Source organism: Microcaecilia unicolor, chromosome 12 (assembly GCF_901765095.1).
Source record: "Microcaecilia unicolor chromosome 12, aMicUni1.1, whole genome shotgun sequence".
NCBI classification, from domain to species: domain Eukaryota; kingdom Metazoa; phylum Chordata; class Amphibia; order Gymnophiona; family Siphonopidae; genus Microcaecilia; species Microcaecilia unicolor.
In genome coordinates, this window is record NC_044042.1 from 34161681 (window position 1) to 34180648 (window position 18968).

General features: G+C 44.9%; 1 protein-coding gene across 4 annotated transcripts in view; it reads left to right on the plus strand.

Annotated features, from left to right (window-relative positions):
- DDX6 (DEAD-box helicase 6) overlaps window positions 1-17797 on the plus strand; it is a 143276-nt gene extending 125479 nt beyond the window's left edge. For all 4 annotated transcript variants that reach the window (XM_030220455.1, XM_030220454.1, XM_030220456.1 and 1 more), the window contains exon 14: window positions 13887-17797. The gene's annotated coding sequence lies outside the window, so the exon portion shown is untranslated. The remainder of the gene's footprint in view (window positions 1-13886) is intronic.
- Window positions 17798-18968: the final 1171 nt, after the last annotated feature.

Below are 18968 nucleotides of genomic sequence, written 5' to 3' on the forward strand. Positions count from 1 at the left end.
GCCACTTATCTAATTGGCGTAAACAGCAGTCTGGCCGACAGGCTGAGCAGGATAATGCTACAGTTGAGCATGCCTATAGTTCGAAAGACCCCTCAGTGGATCTTTTTGCTACTTAGTCCAATCGCAAAGTCCCTCAGTTCTGTTCCAGGCTGCAGGTTCACAGCAGGCTACCATCGGATGCCTTTCTCCTTCTTTGGGAGACAGGTTTTCTGTATGCGTATCCTCCCATACATCTGGTGGAAAAGACTTTGCTGTTTCTCAAGCAAGATTGTGGAACCATGATTCTGATTGCTCTTTTCTAGCTGCGTCAGATAGGATTCCCTCTTCTTCTGGAGTTGGAATGTTTTCCAGCTCTCATTACGCAGAACGAGGGGGCACTTCTACATCCCAACCTCCAATCTCTGGCTCACACGGTCTGGATGTTGAGAGTGGAGTTTCGTTGAGTTTTCCAGAGTGTCTCCCGACTCTTGCTTGCTTTCAGAAAAGATTTCACAAAGAGGTGATATTCTTTTTCATGGAAGAGGTTTGCCGTCTAGTGTGACAGCAAGGCCCTAGATCCTGCATCTTGTCTTATACAGACCTTGCTTGAGTTCTTTCTACACCTATCTGAGTCTGGTCTCAAGACCAACTCTGTCAGTATTCATCTTCGTGCAATAAGAGCTTATCATCAACGTGTGAAAGGTCAGCCTTTAGCTGTCCACTTCACGAGAGGTTTATTTCTCCCCCAATATTGAGAAAATTCCTTGTATGTGTCTAAGGGAGATTATTTCTGTTGGGCTTAGCACCCACAATAATTTTGACAGTTGGCTCTTATGCTTCGGTCAGAGTTCCTATCACTCCTTATCCAGTATCTTGGGGTCCCAATGTCGTTTTCATCCAGCTGCTGCAAGCTCAATTCGGGCCACTGGATTCCTGCCATCTGAAGTATTGGACCTGGAAGGTCGTTTTCCTTAGTGGCTGTTCCTTCAACTCGTAAGGTCGGTGAGCTTCGGTCTCTAGTAGCTCAAGCGCCTTACCTTACTTCTCATCTTAACAGAGTATTTCTCCACATGCAGACAAAGTTCTTACTGGCGCTGGTATCGGAGTACCATCTGCTCCAGTCAGTTGTCTTGCCAACATTCTTTCTCCCTCATCTTACAAGCCCTGGCGAAAGCAAGCTCCGCACTTTTTGCGTGGAGCAGACGAGCTCCCTCGGACGGTCCGCCCAGTTGTTTATTTCTTTTAATGCCAGTTGCTGTCGGAAACCGCATAATTTCTTCTTGGCTAGCAGAGTGCGTCTCCTTCATTTTTGTCCAAGCTGGACTGACTCTAGAAGGCCATGTCACGGCTCACAAAATTAGAGCCATGGCTGAGTCGGTGGCTCATCTAAGATCAGTCACTATTGAAGAGATCTGCAAAGCTGCGGCGTGGTCATCAGTCCACACATTCACATCTTACTACTGCCTTCAGCAATAGCCGACTCGTCAGTCGGTTTGGGCAGTCGGGGCTGCAGAACTTCTTTGGGGTTTAGAATCCAACTCCAACCCTCCTAAGCCCATTTTTGTTCTGTTCCAGGCTACACTCATTTAGATGTTTCTTCTTTTCAGGTCAATTTTATTCTGGCCTCGCCATTGCGAGACTCAATTGACCACTGTTTGTTGTGTTGTGTAAGCCTGGAAGCTAGGGATACCCCACTTGTGAGAATATCAGCCTGCTTGTCTTTGGAGAAAGAGTAGTTACTTACCTGTAACAGGTGTTCTCCGAAGACAGCAGGCTGCATATTCTCACAAACCCTCCCACCTTCCCCTTTTGGAGTTGTCTCCTCCATCTTTTGGATTTAACTGAGGGGCGTGTCCGCACGGCGAGCGGGAGGAGGTGTGCGCGCATGCGCAGTGCGTTCGCTCGCGCGACGGAACGCCGTAGAAGAGATTTTTAGATTTTGCTTTAAAGTCCTCCGGGGCCGACGTGGCATCACCCACTTGTGAGAATATGCAGCCTGCTGTCTTCGGAGAACACCTGTTACAGGTAAGTAACTACTCTTTTCCGGCAGCACATGACCACATATAGGGAGGCAAAAGTTTGCTCTCTATCTCCACCTGCTGGTAGATGGACACAACCCACCAGTCTATGGATTGATCAGCTATGATTAATGGAAAGAAAATTATCAGGTATGATACATAATTTTACCTTCCTCACACCTTAATTAACACCTAATTCAGGTCTAGCAATGCTGCCTCTCCAGCAGCCAAAGAACAGAAAACTCTTTTAGAACAAAATTTGAGCCTTGCTACTATCCTTTTTTTTATTTTCTTTGGCTGTTAAGTTTCTACCTGTAGAAAATGTTTTAGTTTACAACTATGGGAAAAGGGTTGTACACTATGAAAACTAGTTGTTAATGCTTGCTTCTCTCTTCCCCCCCCCCCCCCCCCCCCCCCAAAGATGCTGAACTAGGCCCTGCTGTGCCTGGTAGAGGCTATCTGTTAATGCTGTGATACAAAGTTCAAGTTTTAAAACAAGAGGGATAAGGATATGGAGACTAGTTGATAAGTTTGCTGCCTTTTTTTATTTTTTAATTTTTATTCTGCCTATCGGTAACCTACAGTTTCTCCTTTTAAAACCCAAATTCCTCTTTTAAACCCCAATTTTTAAGTTCCCAAAGCACAGAGCAAAATAATGTTCACTCACCAGAGAAATGTCTTCTCTCAGAACTTGTCCGAAAGTTAAGTGGGACATTTACTCTCTATATAGTTTTGAATCTAAGGGGATTGATTTAGTTTTGAAAGTGCCTCCCCTTTATTAATCAATTTACACTGGCTTCCCATCAAAGCAAGAATCACCTTCAAATTATGTACCTTTATCTTTCAAATACTAAATGCAGTGCTTTTTTTTGTAGAAAAAAAGGTGCCGGTACTCATTATGGGTGGGGTCACCACATATGTCTCCACCCCTATGATAGCCACACCCCTTATACCAGCTATGGCGCATATAAACAGACATCATTGAAAATAGTATACTAGTATAGGAGAACAAAATAATGTGACTTTTTTTTCATTAAAAATAATTTCTGTAAGCTGTTACAGCTACAGTATACCCAGTGCAAAATAAGACGGCAGATGTAAGTTCTCAAATTGGGCATATTTCAAACACTAAAATGAAAATAAAATGATTTTTTTCTACCTTTATCTGGTGACTTTGTTTTTCTGATCATGTTGGCCGAATATCTGATTCTGCTGCTGCTATCTGTCCTCTTAACTCCGTTTCCAGGGCTTCCTTTCCATTTATTTCTTTACTTTCCTCCTTTCTTCTTCATTTCTTGCCCTATATCCATAAGTAAAAGCTGGGTCCTACGCAGACTTGACTGTCCAGTGGATCCAGCTTCTGCCTATTTTCTCCATCCATGTGCAGTTTTTCTCCTCTCTTCCTTTCCCTCATTTCATCTCCTTCATCTCTCTTTCCTCCCCTCTATGTCCAGCAATTTCTCCTCTATCCCTGAGCCCTGCCCTCCCATCCATGCCCCTCTGTCCCCTGCCCCCTCCATTCATTCCTATCCAGCAATTCCCCTCTCTCCCGGAGCCCTGCCCTCCCATCCATGCTGCTCTGTTCCCTGCCCCTCCATTCATCCCTATCCAGCAATTCCCCTCTCTCCCTGAGCCCTGCCATCCTTGTCCAGATGGTCCTCTCTCCCTTGCCCTGGCACCCTCTTCTCCCCCCAAGGATCCTTTTTCTTTTATTTTAAATTTACCTGACCTCCGAGTCCGACTGCATGGGCAGCAGCGTCACTGAAAGCGCTCCCCTCCCGAGTCCCGACGTCTCTAGCAGAAGCTTCCCGAGGGCGGGACACTGAGTGAACGAATCAGGAAGCTTCTGCTAGAGACGTCGGGACTCGGGAGGGGAGCGCTTTCAGTGACGCTGCTGCCCATGTGGTCGGACGGAGGTTAGGTAAATTTAAAAGAAAAAGGATCCTTGGGGGGGGAGAAGAGGGCGCCAGGGCGGGCAGATAAGTGGCGGTAAGCATGGCTCCAGAGGTTGGCGCCCCCCTGCCATGTTTACCTGCTTACCGTGTCGGACCGGCCCTGCGGCTCCAGCACACCACGCCCTTGGGGGACTGAGAGGAAGTGCAGGGCAAAAAAAAGGTGCCGCTACGCTGTACCTTTGCGTACCGGCACAAAAAAAAGCACTGATTAAATGGCACAGCTCCAGACTATATGGTACCATTAATAACTTACCTCAAAGTATGAAGCAAGAAACTATCTCAGACTACACCTCCCAAATTGCAAAAAAGTGATCTACAAAACTGTGGGACTTTGGTGCCCTGTGGTGCCTGGATGTCCGCCGTGTTCTCTTCCGTTTTCTGCATTTGTCTACTGGGGTTTCACCAAATGGAACATCTCATTGTGCTGCAGTCGGGTCTCCAGATGGGCCTCTCAACTTCTAAGGCCACTAAGGCACAGTGCATTAAAGGGGCTTTGTTCTCAGCATATCTTTTGGTAGGCTTTCAAGCCCTGTTAGCTCTGCGGGCTATTCTTATTTGCACATTGGTAACTTCCTCGGTGGAGGGCATTTATTTATTTTATTTATTTATTTATTGCATTTGTATCCCACATTTTCCCACCTATTTGCGGGCTCAGTGTGGCTTACAATACATTGTGAATGATGGAAATACAGTGTGTTACAGTACAATTATGGGTTACACTCTGAGGAGTTATGGGAAGACAGTCAAGTCAAAAATCGTTAGGGCGTAGAAACCATGGGATGTTACAATGGGGAAAAGATAAGGCGATAGAACAATATCAAGAGAACATAGGGTATAACATTTTATCTGTGGGTGGAGATTGAAGTCTGGTGAAAATACGGGGTAAGAGAAATTCAGAAGGGAGTGTATTGATACTTTTCTATTAGTGTGTGTGGACTTCATGTGTTTTGATCCTTGCAATAAATTTTCTCAGAGATGAGTCTTCAATTGTTTGCGGAAGTCGGTTAATTCGTAGATCATTTTCAGGTTGCGTGGTAGTGTATTCCAGAATTGCGTGCTCATATAGGAGAAGGTTGATGCTTGCAGTACTTTGTATTTTATGCCTTTGCAATTAGGGAAGTGGAGATTGAGGAAAGTTCTGGATGATCTTTTAGCGTTTCTGGGTGGCAGGTCTATTAAATCAGACATGTATGCAGGGGCTTCACCGTGGATGATTTTGTGGACTAAGGTGCATACCTTAAAGGTGATACGTTCCTTGAGTGGGAGCCAGTGTAGTTTCTCACGCAAGGGTTTTGCGCTTTCGTATTTTGGTTTTCTGAAAATGAGTCTGGCTGCTGTATTCTGAGCTGTTTGAAGTTTCCTCAGTACTTGTTCTTTGCAGCCTGCGTATAGTGAGTTGCAATAATCCAGGTGGCTGAGTACGAGTGATTGCACTAGGCTGCGGAAGACGGATCTTGGAAAGAATGGTCTTATTCTTTTCAGTTTCCACATGGAGTAAAATCAGGCGGCCACTTGTGAGCTTCCCTTCCTACTGTTTCTCAGCATTTTTGATTGGATGTGGCGTGTTAGATTTAATGGTACGGTGCCGTGGGTCTGTCTGTGGGGTCTGTGGATTCCTCTTCCCTCCCCATCCTTTTTTTTGTTTGTTTTGTAGGGACTGCTTTGCCACTAGTTTTTTGGATTCATCTGCCACTTAAATTGTTTTTACCTGATTTTCTTTCCTCTAATCGCAGCAGATGAATCCAGCATCCCACCCTTTTTGCTGTGTCGTGTTTGGTTTATAAGTGACTTTTCTTGTTCTACATGAGTTTAACAAATCAGGAAACCCCCCCCCCCCCCCCAAACTTAAAGAACACCAAAGACTGATATAAAACAGCTCCGTAGCTGCTTTGGGTGATAGAGGAGGTCTTGGGAAGCAATGCCGGGAGACATATGGTGTTCATGGAGCACAGGACTTTTCGCATTACCCACAGAAGTTGAGTGAGCACTGGGCTGTGTGTTGTGGGAGCAGCTTGAGGCCTTGCTCGGGGCTTTGCTTTGGTAAATGACATACTGACCTGCTGAGGAGCTACACGTCCTATACACTGTGAGCGAGAGATCTCTATCTCCACCTGCTGGTAGATGGACACAATCCACTAGTTTCTAGATTTCATCAGCTGCAATTAAAGAAAAAAAAAAAAAGCAATTCTCTGAGGACCTGCAGGCTGAGTTGTTCTCACAACTGGGTTGACGATCCGCGTCTGCTCGGTAACCGGCATAAACACAGCAAAAATAAAATTTGCCAGAGGCTTCTGGCATACGGTCTGAATTCCTGCCCGTCGCGTGACCATGCTGTTCAGTTTTTCTTTCCGCGCAAGGAGCAGCAGATTTTTCTGTGGCTCCTTTTTTTGTGCCCGAGACAGAGCCTTCTAGATTTTCACTCACTTATTGTCGTTTTGCTTTTCATTGTTTTTTCCAACTTTATTTTAGTTTCCTTTTTGTCAGCAGCCGGGTTTCTACCCCTTCTTATGCCCTTTTTCCTCAGCACAATCGAGTCATTTAATTTCGCCGGAGCGGTTTTCCCATCCATGTCAAACCCATCCATGTCGTCAGACACCCAGCAGCTTCAAATGTTGTACTCGGTGCAACCGGACCATCTCAGGTACAGATGCCCATTCGTGGTGTATCCAGGGCCTTGGGCCCCACCATAGCCCAGCTCATTGTGCCCTGTCTTCGTATGAAAAAGAGGACACAACTTGCTCGAGAAGCCTAGTGAGAGAAGCTTTTTGGGGCTCGGTCCGGTCCTTCAATGTCGGCATCGACATCGGAACCAAGGTCTGTGACATCGAGGTACGCATGGCTGCTGATAGGCCACAGCATGCTGGGAGTAGTGAGGCATCTAGTGGGTCTCCACCTATCTTGAGGCCTCCTGCTGTGCAGGCCCCCCAGGACCGTCCATCATCAGACCCAACACTGAGGCGATGTGAGGATTTGACGTCCTCGCCGTCAAGCGAAGGCGAAGAAGCACCGTCACCGTTCTCCCTTGACACACGGTGCCGGGAGGACCGCTCCCCCTCCATACAGGAGGTGCTGATGCGTCAGCTTCCCAGCAGTCTGGGTCCTGTGCCCGAGTCTCAACCAATTCTGCCACCGACTGCTCCACTGGCCCCGCAGCCTTCTCCGATGGTGGCTCTTGACAAGCACATCTGGGCCTTCCATAGCTCCTGGAAGGACTGTTGCACCAGTCTACGTCAGCGTCGGGGGTGCTTGCACCTTCCGAGCCTTCTGTTGCAGTAGTGTCTGGCCCCCGTGAGGTCTTTGAGCTCGGTGCTGCTTGCGGCTCCGGTGTTCACTGCTACCCAGGTCAACTTCCCATCGACGTCTGTAGAGGAAGCTTCGCCGCAGTCCATGCAGGCGTCGGCCCCTCGGCATCGCCATCAAGACTGTAGGTCTTCAGCGTTGAGGCAGGTACAGCCTCGGAGGTCACTGAGGGAAGTGCTTTCCAATACTGACAAGGAGCTCCCTTGGGAGTCAGATAAGGATCCCAGGTACTTCTCTTCAGATTTGGGATACCCACTGAACCATTCCCTACACTTGAAAGGAGACTATCCCTCCTCCTCCTCCTCTCACCCCCCCCCCCCCCCCGAAATCCTCTCGTCCTCTTTTGTGCAGGAAATGGCTGAGGCCATTCCATTCACCGTAGACATGGAGGATGAGCCCAGGGCTGAGATGCTCGAGGTCCTGGACTACACCTTTCCACCTAAGGAGGCAGTGACTGCTCATTTGCATAAGGTACTCAGGGAAGTCCTTATGCAAAACTGGGTCCCATGATCCCAAAGAAGACAAAATTCCCAGTATCGGATCAAAGGAGAACCTGGGTTAATGAGGTCTGTTACCCCATAACTCCATGGTGGTGGACTCCGTCCTCAAGAGAGCCAAGAGTTCTAGGGACTGTGCTTCGGCGCCCCCAAGCAGAGAAGCTGGAACTTTGGACTCTTTTTGGAGGAAGATGTATCAGGCCGCTATGCTTACCAGCTCTTCACGAGCGCCCACTTGCGGATCTCGGTGAGAGAGCTGTCCAGTTTGGTCGATGCCCTCCCACTGGAGCAGGCCAAACCTTTTCGCCAGGTGGTTATGCAGCAGAAGGCGTGTCATAAATTCCTGGCCAGGGGCGCTTACGACACTTTTGATGTTGCATCCATAATCTCTGCTCATGGTATAGCGATGCGCAGACTCTCATGGCTGCGTGTCTCAGACATGGATCATTCGGTCCAGCAGAGAATTGTGGATATTCCTTGCAGGGGGAATAATCTCTTTGGAGAGAAGGTGGAGGATCTGGTTGAGCAGATCCAAGAAGCACACGGATGCTATGGTTTCTCTCTCCCGCCGGGCGCCTTCTGCTACAACCTCCTCCTCCAGGAGGTTTTTTGACGGGTTGCAGAGTGCCCCCTATTCCTACTCAAGGCGTAAATACACTCTGGCGTCCCACCAACCTACTCAGGCTTAGCCCCAGTGCACTCGTTCTCAACAGCGTTCGCCCAAGGCCCCTGCTGATCCCCAGCAAAAGCAAGGGATGGGCTTTTGATTGGCTCCAACGAAGCATAGCCACAGTAAAAGTGTCCGTTCCGGACGACTTGCCAGTTGGGGGGAGGTAAAATATTTTTTCACCAGCAGTGACCTCTCGTAACCTCTGATCGGTGGGTAGTCCAGTTAGGATACATCCTCAGTCTGGAATCCAAACCTCCAAATTGCCCACTGGGGTCTCATTCATACAGCTCCCAGCACAGGCAGTTACTTGCAGAGGAACTCAGCCCTTCTGAAGGCCCATGTGGTCGAGCCCGTTCCACCAGGGGAGGAAGTGCGGGGATTCTATTCCATGTGCTTCCTCATGGATGCGTCCCATCCTAGACCAGGTCAGAAAAGTTCAGAATGGTTTCCCTGTGGACCCTTCTACCCATGATTCAGGAAAATGATTGGCTTTGCTCTCTGGACTTAGAGTGCCTATATGCACATCCTGATACTTCCAGCCCACTGGAAGTATCTACAATTTTATTTTGGAACGCAGCACTTCCAGTACTGTGTGTTGCCATTTGGCCTCGTTTCAGCTCCCAGGGTATGTACTAAATGTCAAGTGGTAGTCGCAGGTAGTCTGTGTTCCCTTATCTCGATGACTGACTGAAGAGCACATTGGAGGCCGGTGCTCGAGAGTCCATGTAGAGGACTGTTTGGGTGCTTGAGCTACTAGGGTTCATTTTAAACTACCCCAAGCCCCATTTGCACCCTGCCCAGCAATTGGAGTTCATTGGAGCCCTACTTCGATATGCAGAAGGTTCGAGCCTTCCTCCTGGGGTTGAGAGTGTAGTGCACTGGCTTCTCAGGTTCAAACCTCTCAGCAGGTCACAGCTTGGCAAATGTTGAAGTTGTTGGGACCTCGGTTCTGTTTCGGGCTTCAGGCCTCTGACAGATTGTCTGATCCATCCTCTGTTGGGAGAGAGGCCTTCTGTATGCATATTCTCCCATACCTCTTGTGGGGAAGACTGTTGAAACTCAAGAAAGACCACTGGACCATGATACTGATTGCTCCTTACTGTCTTTAACTGATCTGGTTCACTCTTCTTCTGTCTCCCGAAGAACCTTGGAAATTGGAGTGTTTTTCCCAACCCTCTTCACACAAAACGAGGGGTCTCTTCTTCATTCCAACCTCCAGTCACTGGACATAACAGCCTGGATGTTGAGAGCCTAGAATTTTATTCCTTGGATCTGTCAGAGGGTGTCTCCAGTTCTTGTTGGCTTTCAGGAAAGATTACACTAAGATGTGTTACTCTTTTAAATGGAGGAGGTTTGCTGTCTGGTGTGAGGGCAAGGCCCTAGATACTATTTCCTGCCCTACACAGACCCCGCTTGAATATCTTCTACACCTTTCCAAGTCTGGTCTTGAGACCAACTCTGTAAGGGTTCACCTCATTCGATTAATACTTATCGACGTGTAGATGGTAAGCCCATATTTGGACAGCCTCTAATTGTTCACTTCATTAGAGGTTTTGCTTTTCTCAAATCCCTCTTGTCAAACCTCTACTGGTGTCATGGGACCTCAACATCTTTCTCACCTAGCTGATGAAAGCTCCTTTTTGAGCCACTGGATTCCTGCCATCTGAAGTACTTGACCTGGAAGGTCCTTTTCTTGGTAGCTATTCAGTTTGTAGGGTAGGTGAGCTTCAGGCCTTAGTAGTGGGTGCGTGCAGAGAGTGGAAGAACGACCAAGGATGCCAGAAACTGGAGGATGTTCGTTAATGAAGAATTTTATTAAAAGTTTTGAAGACTCAACACAACGTCGTTTTTTGGCCGTCAGGCCTGCATCAGGAGTCTGTCGAGTAGAATGCTGCAGAGCAATAATGATGGAGGTCCTTTGAAGATCTCACAGCAGTCTCTTGTGCAGAGTATTGCTGAATAACATTAAGGATGGTTCTTCAAAAGGAACGTAGGTAGTCTTTAAGAAGACTGTTGAGGAAAAATCCGTCGGAAGCACTGCACGTACTGCTGGTAATACAGCTAAAATACTCTGCACAAGAGACTGCTGTGAGATCTTCAAAGGACCTCCATCATTATTGCTCTGCAGCATTCTGCACGGCAGACTCCTGATGCAGGCCTGACGGCCGAAACACGACGTTCTGTCGAGTCTTCAAAACTTTTAATAAAATTCTTCATTAACGAACATCCTCCAGTTTCTGGCATACTTGGTCGTTCTCCCACTCTCTGCACTTTCCTGTTTTTACCGTGGGGTGTTTGAGTTCTCTGCTTGCCGGCGGATCTCCTCCCTTAGTAGTGGGTGCACCGTATACCAAATTTCATCACAATAGAGTAGTCTTCCACACGCACACCATAAGTTCCTTCCTAAGGTGGCGTCTGCATTCCATCTGAACCAGTCGGTTTTTCTGCCAATCTTCTTTCCCCGACCTCATGCCCATCCTGGTGAGAGCGCCTTGCACATCTTGGACTACAAGTGAGCATTGACCTATTATATGGAGTGGACTAAGCCTTATAGACAATCTGCCCAACCTTTTGTTACTTTTAATCCCAACAGGATGTGGGATCACCACTGGGAAAGGCACAATCTCTAACTGGCTGGCAGATTGCATTTCTTTAACTTGTTCCCAGGCTGGGCTGACCCTGGAGGGTCATGTCAAGACTGTGTCTGAGACATGGCTGTGTTGGTAGCCCTCTTGCTGTCACTCTATTGAAGAAATTTGCAAGGCTGCAATCGTGGTCTTCGCTTCACACATTCACATCACACTCTTGCCTTGAGCAGGCTACCTGACGTGACAGTTGGTTTGGACAGACAGTATTGCAGAATCTGGGGTCTAGAATCCAACTTCACCCTCCTGGGCCTGTTTTCTTCTGTTCTAGGCTGCATTCTCACATAGTTTGTATATAGTTTTGAATTATAGGGAATCTATACAATAGTTTTCAGGTTAGTCTCTGTTTAGTCTGTTATGTTCTCGCTATTGCAAGGCCCTGTTGACCAATGGTGTTTTTCAGTGAGCCTGGTTGCTAGGGATTCCCTATATGTGAGAATAAATAGGCCTACTTGTCCTCAGAGAAAGCTAAGATACTTACCTGTAGTACCTGGTTTGGGCCCATAGCTGTGCCAGCACATTAGCGCCCTGCACTCGGGGCTCCTTCCTGTGACTGAAGAACCTTGACACTTTTGCATTGTTCCTAGAAGCCAAAAGATTCTTCACTGGTTGCCCCTGACTTGCCACGATTGCCTCAAAGGCCTCTGACTCCACTTAGACCTGGCCTAGGAGAGTGGATTCTGGGGTCTGCTAGTAAGCATATTTATGCTGATGATGTTACTATTTATATTCCCTTCAAAAATGACTTGTCCGAGATCTCTAGAGAAATTAACCGCTGTTTAAATACGATGTACTTTTAGGCATCTTCTTTCAAACTCAAGCTGAATGCTGACAGAACACACTGCCTACTATTATCTCAGCACAACAAGTAGAGACCTCCCACATTAATCACCCCCCACCTTAAACCTTCCCATACTAGATAGCCTCAAAATTTTAGGAGTCACCCTTGACCGCTCACTTTCACTCGAACACGTTAACGCCACCACAAAGAAGATGTTCTTCACGCTGTGGAAACTAAAAAGAATAAAACCATTTTTCCCTTGAGAGGTCTTTCGCAACCTCATACAGTCCGCCATACTATGCCATCTGGATTACTGTAACGGAGTGTATGCTGGATGTAAACAGCAACTAATTAAGAAACTGCAGATGGCCCAAAATACAGCGGCCAGATTGGTTTGTGGAAAGTCCAAGTTTGAGAGTGCCACGCCCCAGGCCCAAAATACAGCGGCCAGATTGGTTTGTGGAAAGTCCAAGTTTGAGAGTGCCACGCCCCTCCGTAAGAAACTACATTGGCTTCCTGTCAAAGAACGTATCACCTTTAAACTCTGCTCTCTAGTTCACAAAATCCTATATGGTGAAGTACCTGGCTATAGATAGATCTCATCAACCTGCCGCTTTGGAGTACATTCAGACTCTCCCGTTCATATCTTACCCTTCATTATCCCTACTGCAACGGCATCAAGTACAAGTCCACGTATGCTACCTCCCTCGCTTTCATTACCACTCAGCTTTGGAAGTCTTTGCCGAGGACCATAAAAACCATCACAGATCATCTATCTTTCAGGAAATCTCTGAAGGCCATGTTATTTGGAAGTGCTTATACCACGGCCTCTTCATGTGTCTCCACTGCTGGAAGCGCATCGATCTAGAGACATTTGGGCACATCCCCCTTCCCTCACAGTTTCCCTTTTCCGTTCGTCAATTCCTACTCTTCCCCAGTATCTCTTGTAGGTTTTCTGCTGTATTAGCTTCATTTTACTGCATTGGCGTCTGCCTCTGTGGTGCATTGTAAGCCACATTGAGCCTGACACTGTTGGGAAACTGTGGGGTACAAATGAGATAATAAATAAATAAGCCAGTTCTAAGTGGAATCTGCTGAGGAAAACTTATTGCACTTCGATGCCAGTTATGTGCATTGCAAAGACATTGTCTGTTCAGGCCATGAGAAGTGTCATCTCTGCTACCACCTGTTGACTCTTTGTGCTGCCCTGGTGATTGACATAAGCCACAGCCATTGTATTGTTGAACAGGGCTTGCACCACCTTCCTATGGAAAACCAGTTGCAGAGCTGGCAGTGCCAGGCATGTTGCCTTGGTATTCAGTCGATTAATGTGCCACTGCATTTCCTCCTGGATTCCAGAGCTCCTACGCCACATGATCCAGATAATGGACCTCCTAGCCCTCGAGTCTGGTGTCTGTTGTTAGCAGACCATTATAGGCTCACTTTGAAGTCAGTAGTTCAGTCTCCGTAGGAGTGCATAACCCAGGTATCTGGACCAGTCTGGAGGGAGGGACTAAAAAAAATTAGCAGTTAAGTCTTAATTTCTCCTGCAAACAGATCCCTGCTACTGCTGAAAAAGGTGTGAGCAAAATCCAAATAAATTGTTCTAATTTTTACTAAATATGTACCTGAAGTGACAAACGAGAATATTTTCCTTTACATGTGAATTGAACTTTTTCCCTATGCTTATCTTAATATTGTAACTGAAAATCAATTTTCCATTAAGTGAGAGAGCCATAATTTTGCAGTCACTGTAGTATTATCTCTGTGCTCCTTTGTTGCAATGCTTTAGTAAGACAATGTGACAAATACATAAGCAGCCTAAGTGGCTTATGTGTGAGTCTCTTACTCCATGGGGATCAGTGGTTTGGGGGAATACAGTTAGCCATACCAGGTCAACTGTCAAGACATTTTAAATAGCTTTTGCTTATTGGATAGGGTGCTGTAAGTAGGCTACATTTAAATTTTTTTATTGATGTAATTCTCCTTGTTTTGTGTGCCATGGAGAGAGAATTTAACTTTTTTTTTTTCTCCCCTTCAGGCTTTGATTGCGAACTCCCAAAGCTGACGCGCTTTACTCCTGATCTGTGATGCATCATTTCTTTGGCTATTCTCCTTTCTGAGGGGAATCACTATCTTTTCATTTTGGAACTATGAAGACATAAGAGCTCAGACCATGTTTTAATCTGGGAGAGAGGGAAAAGCTGTCTGGCAAAGATTGAAATCCTTTGTTTTTCACCCACTTTGTTTGCACTGTGTGCTGATGAAAATTGGTTGCACTAACTTCCAGTTTTAAATGTTTCCCCCTGGAGGCAGGAGGGCAAGAATCTTTTGAAAGCAGAATCTGGATGAACGAAAAGCATTTTCCTACAAATTCAGAAGACCCCACTGACCATCTTGGAATGCATCTCAACTTCTCCCTGATCTCGCCTCAATTTTTGAAGTTTAAAGAGCTTGTTTCTACATGCAAAGTGCCTTATGCTATGAGACCATTTGAATCATCACCTTTATGACTCAGCCCTTGGAATTAGCAACATTTTTTCTTTCATTTTTTTTCAGGTCAGACTCCTGTTCCCATCCAGTAAATTCAGAGCAGGGCTAGGAGGTGAAATTTCATTAACTTAATAGTATTTAAATTTTCCAGTTTTAGGAGGAGTTGATATGCAACAGGAGGTTTCCAATACAGTGTAAATACATGTACTTACAAGCAAGAAATGGCCAATCTTAAAATAAAAAATTATCTGCGCCCTAAAGGGTTAAGTAACATCATAGCTCCAGAAGGAAATGGACTTTTTTTTTGTTTGTTTAATTTGTTTTATTTTGTTCAAGAGCTGTTGAGAGACCTCCCTTGTGTGCTAGCAGAACACTAAGGACTGTATTTTCAGCCTCCAGTTAGCAGCTACAGCACTTGACATGTAGACTTTTAAAGTTATGGCCCTCTTCTCTGGCAACGTGTCTCACTGAAAAAAACAAACAAACTGTGTATACTATGTAAACTTTGTAAATAAGGTTTTTCTTTTTGGGTTCATAAATTTTTTTTTTTTTTTGAGTTACTGGAAGTTAAAGAAATTTATAGAAGATTACAGCAGCAACTAAGATGAGAGGGGCTCAGTTTTTTGTAACACCAGATACCATACCTGTGACATGTGAAGTAGGAGAACAGGAGATGAAATTTGAAGAAAGTTTGAGGATGCACTAGCATTATCATGAGAAGGCCTATTGCTTTGAGCTGCTCTATAAATACTACTTTAAGAACCAGGATTGTTAAAATAAACTGGAATTAGAGGAGCCAAACTGTCTATAGCAGGCATCCTGCTTGTAGAAAAATGTAGCAATTCATGTCAGTATTGTAGGACATGATTGATAAGGCTTTGTATTTTAAGTGTGCAGCTGAAATTCTTCAGTTGCATGAGCTAATTCTTTGAGAGCTCTGCTCTCCTAGTTCACATCTGCAGGCTGTGTTAATCACCCAGAGTATGCTACCATAAACCAATTTGGAGGTAGGAGATGCAAGATTTGTTCCTGCCTTATCTTCTAATGTGCTGCTTTACTTTATGAATTGGTATGGCTGGCATTAACTGTTTGCTTTATAGATGCTTTTGTATGGTTGTGAAGTGTTACTTTAAACTGTTCCCCTCCCAACATGCTTGGTGTTTGGCCTGATATATAGGCGACAAGAATGAGACTAATCAATTCCAGCAAACTTTGGGGGTTTTTTTCCCCACTCTCTATAGCCTTGCCAGTTAGTCCGGAGGCACCTGAAATATTAGCTGGTTTGGCCCCTCATTTTTTTAATACCACTTAAAACAGTCATGAGTTCTTTGTGCTTGCTTATGACAGTGGTGGTGCTTGTCCCCTTGTTTGAGGTTGTTGCAATTGGGAAGAAGGGTGTAAAAAAAAATTGATATTCAGTGTTTTCAAGGTTCTAAATTGCCTCAACTGTGCATTTTAGCATGCAAAGGTTATTTACAAAACAATTCTGTATAGCAAAAGCTGCGCTGATGTACAGACAAGAGACCAGTCACAAGCTCTACTAGTGCCTAGTAAGTTACACCTACGGGCAAGTACTGAGTAATGACTGTAAATTTGAGGGGGGTTGGGGGGATGTATGGGTGAACTTTTTTTAACCAAAAGTCAAATCTTGTTGTACTGCAGCTTACTTTTTTTTCCCCCCCCAATGAAATGGGGATCAGAGTGCAGGGATAAAAATAAGTGATATAGTTTTGTACCTTTTGGTGGTGTGCACACATGTGAGAGAGCAGTATGCGCTTACAGATGTGTAAAAGTGTATGCTGACCAGATGGTACTAGACTAACTCCCAAACTTCTGATCCCTCTTGAAGCACAGAACATAAGTATTGCTATAGCTTGGCCCTGATTGAGGATTGCACTTACACTAGACTGTGGACGGAGATAAGGGACCCACCTTTTAAAGTGGCTTCTCTAGAAGCAGTTGCTTAACTGCTGTGGTGCTATCTTATTGATCTGGGTTTGAGATCCAAATGGAAAGATGCTCCATATAGGACTTGCAGAGCCCTGTTTTTCTGCCCACTTAACAGCAAAATTAAGTCTTGATATTCTTGGAGTCCTTGTAGACTTTTGGTAATGGCTTAGTACCATAGGGTCAATTGAAAGGACTGTTATATTTTTAGAAATGATTATGCTCCAAAGGGTAAAACAGTAAAAATGTTGCAGGCATACTTTCTATTGCATCATAGGACAATGTTTACTTTGTCTTGGTTTAGCTGTTCTCATGAAATGTTGCATATTTCTGCCAAATAGTATATCAAGACTAAATTTACTGTTACCACTTCCAGAATGAATTGCATAGAACCTAACCTGTATAACCAAAAGCAGTTTATATGTGAAAACTCTGGACTTTTGACTGATAAAAATTGGTTCCAAATCTTAAGAGGGAGATTGGCCTTTGGGAGGGTGGGATGGTTGGTTGGTTTGCCTTTTTTTTTTTGTTTGGGGTTTTTTTTTATATATATAATTTATACAGAATGAGATGGGAGCATCTTTCCTTCCCCTTTTGTGCTGTGTAGAGCTGGTTCACAACTTGAAGGCTTTCACATCAAGCCCTCTACAGGCATATTGTTTAATCATCTCATTCTGATTTTATTTGGGGAAGGGTGGTAAGGGGGGAGAGTTCACACAAAGGATGCACAAGCAGCACAGTTACCTCTTGTATTTCATCTGTGACTTTAAATCACTCCAGTTTTCTTTTCTTTTGAGACCAGTGGACATCTGATTATATATTTAAGCTGCTTGTCACATGAGACCTTGCTGATCCTTGGGCAGCAAATCAGATGTCATTTATTTATGCAAACATCTGGCATACTCCAAATGTTAAAGTTTGTAGTAGTTTGCAACTAAGTAACAGAAAAACAGATTGACCCTTAAAATAAAGCAGCTGGTGAATGATCTTGCCAGATAATTTCTTTCCTGTTCTTGCATACTTTGTGTAGACAGAACTCTAGGGTGAAGGGGGGGGGGGGGGGGGGTGTGATAAAATACAGACTTTACTGTATTTTTACCAAAATTTGGGGGGGGGGGGCATTTGGAAGTAAATCACTGTTCCCTTAGTGAATCAAATGTTTCCTTATATTTGGGCATGTTTAAAAGTTCATGGCAACCTATTTTTTAGGGAATGGGAATTTGGGGGGGGGGGGGGGAGTATCCTATGCCACTGATAAGCAAACAGTGTGGACATAAATTGGGAAATGGGGGGGGAGGGGTAGTAAAAAAAAATTGGCTTTCTGTTAATTGGCAAACAGTCCAGTGGAGCAATTTTTATTGTTGGGGATTTTCCTTTTGTATTATGTGCATATCTGGAAACTAGTAGCCCATTGAAACCATCACAGAGTTTGTAGGTTATGAGATAAATGGTAAAACCTGATTTTGTTCAGTTTGGAATCTCAATAAAAAAAAAAAGCCCACTGGAACTCCAGTCATCCTGTGGTGTTATTTCTTACCTCTATAGTATGGAAATTGTGACATCCAGTGCCAGTAAAGTGTCCTTTTTTTGCTTTTTCAGTAGAAACTAGCCAGTGGGATTGGTGTTTCCTAGAGTGACCTTCAAATTGGTGGTGGTGAATTTGAGGTAGTTTTATCACAGCTTGTTATTGTTGATATTACCTTTTCTCTGTGAGGATGGTAAGTAAGAAAGGAATCAGTGTGTACGTGCTGGAATCGTTATCTTTTTCTACTGCCATGGATTAGAGTTGAGACCCCAAGAAAGTAGATCAGCAGACATAGGACTATGATGTCCGAAGGCTTAAGATGTTGAATAGGAAATGAAATACATAGTCTGTCTTTTTCTGAAATGCATTGTTTAAATCTGATAACATCAACATGGAACCGAATATTGCAGTGTTTGGATGTATCTCCTATGCATCCACGTGACTTGGAGATTTTTTTTTTTTACGACATTATACTGTTGTCCCCCTTGTCACACCACCCTGGTTTAATTTCATTCTTCTTTATTTTTGACCCATCCATACTCTTGCAATATCAGCAAACACATGTGTCCTAAACTGAATTATAACTGGCACAAGCTAGGCTCCAGTAGTTATGCACACACATTGTTTGGCTTCATTCAGCAGCTTCCTCCCTCAACATGCTTTTAATTTTCTGAAATAACACGAAAACCACAGTGCCAGGTGAGCAGTGTGTTCCAGTTTATCACCCATCCAAACTGAAAGAAGAGGAATCTCAGTATCTCTAGTGTACATTGCTATGGGGGGTTCCCCCCCCCCCTCCTGAAGGGCAGTATAACAAGCCTTTAGTTTTTAAACTAAACTGTGCCATTGCATCCCCCTAACCCACATCCAGATTCTTTACCACCCTTCTACATCCACCAATTTGTCTGCTCACTAGGTGGGGGGGGAAGTAGAAAGAGGAGGGCAGCTAGCAGCAAGCCTTGCAGTAGAGCTACAGGTCCACCACAAAAAATATATATACTGAGGCATGCTATAAGCAGTGAGCATAGAAATGACTACTGTTAGTCATGCCAGTAATCTGCAGCTCATTGCTAAATACCACTTTTCCTGTTTGTTCCTGAGCAGAAAAGGTGACAAAAAATATTGTCATGTTAGTCTGCATTGGCCCCAGGTGTCCTG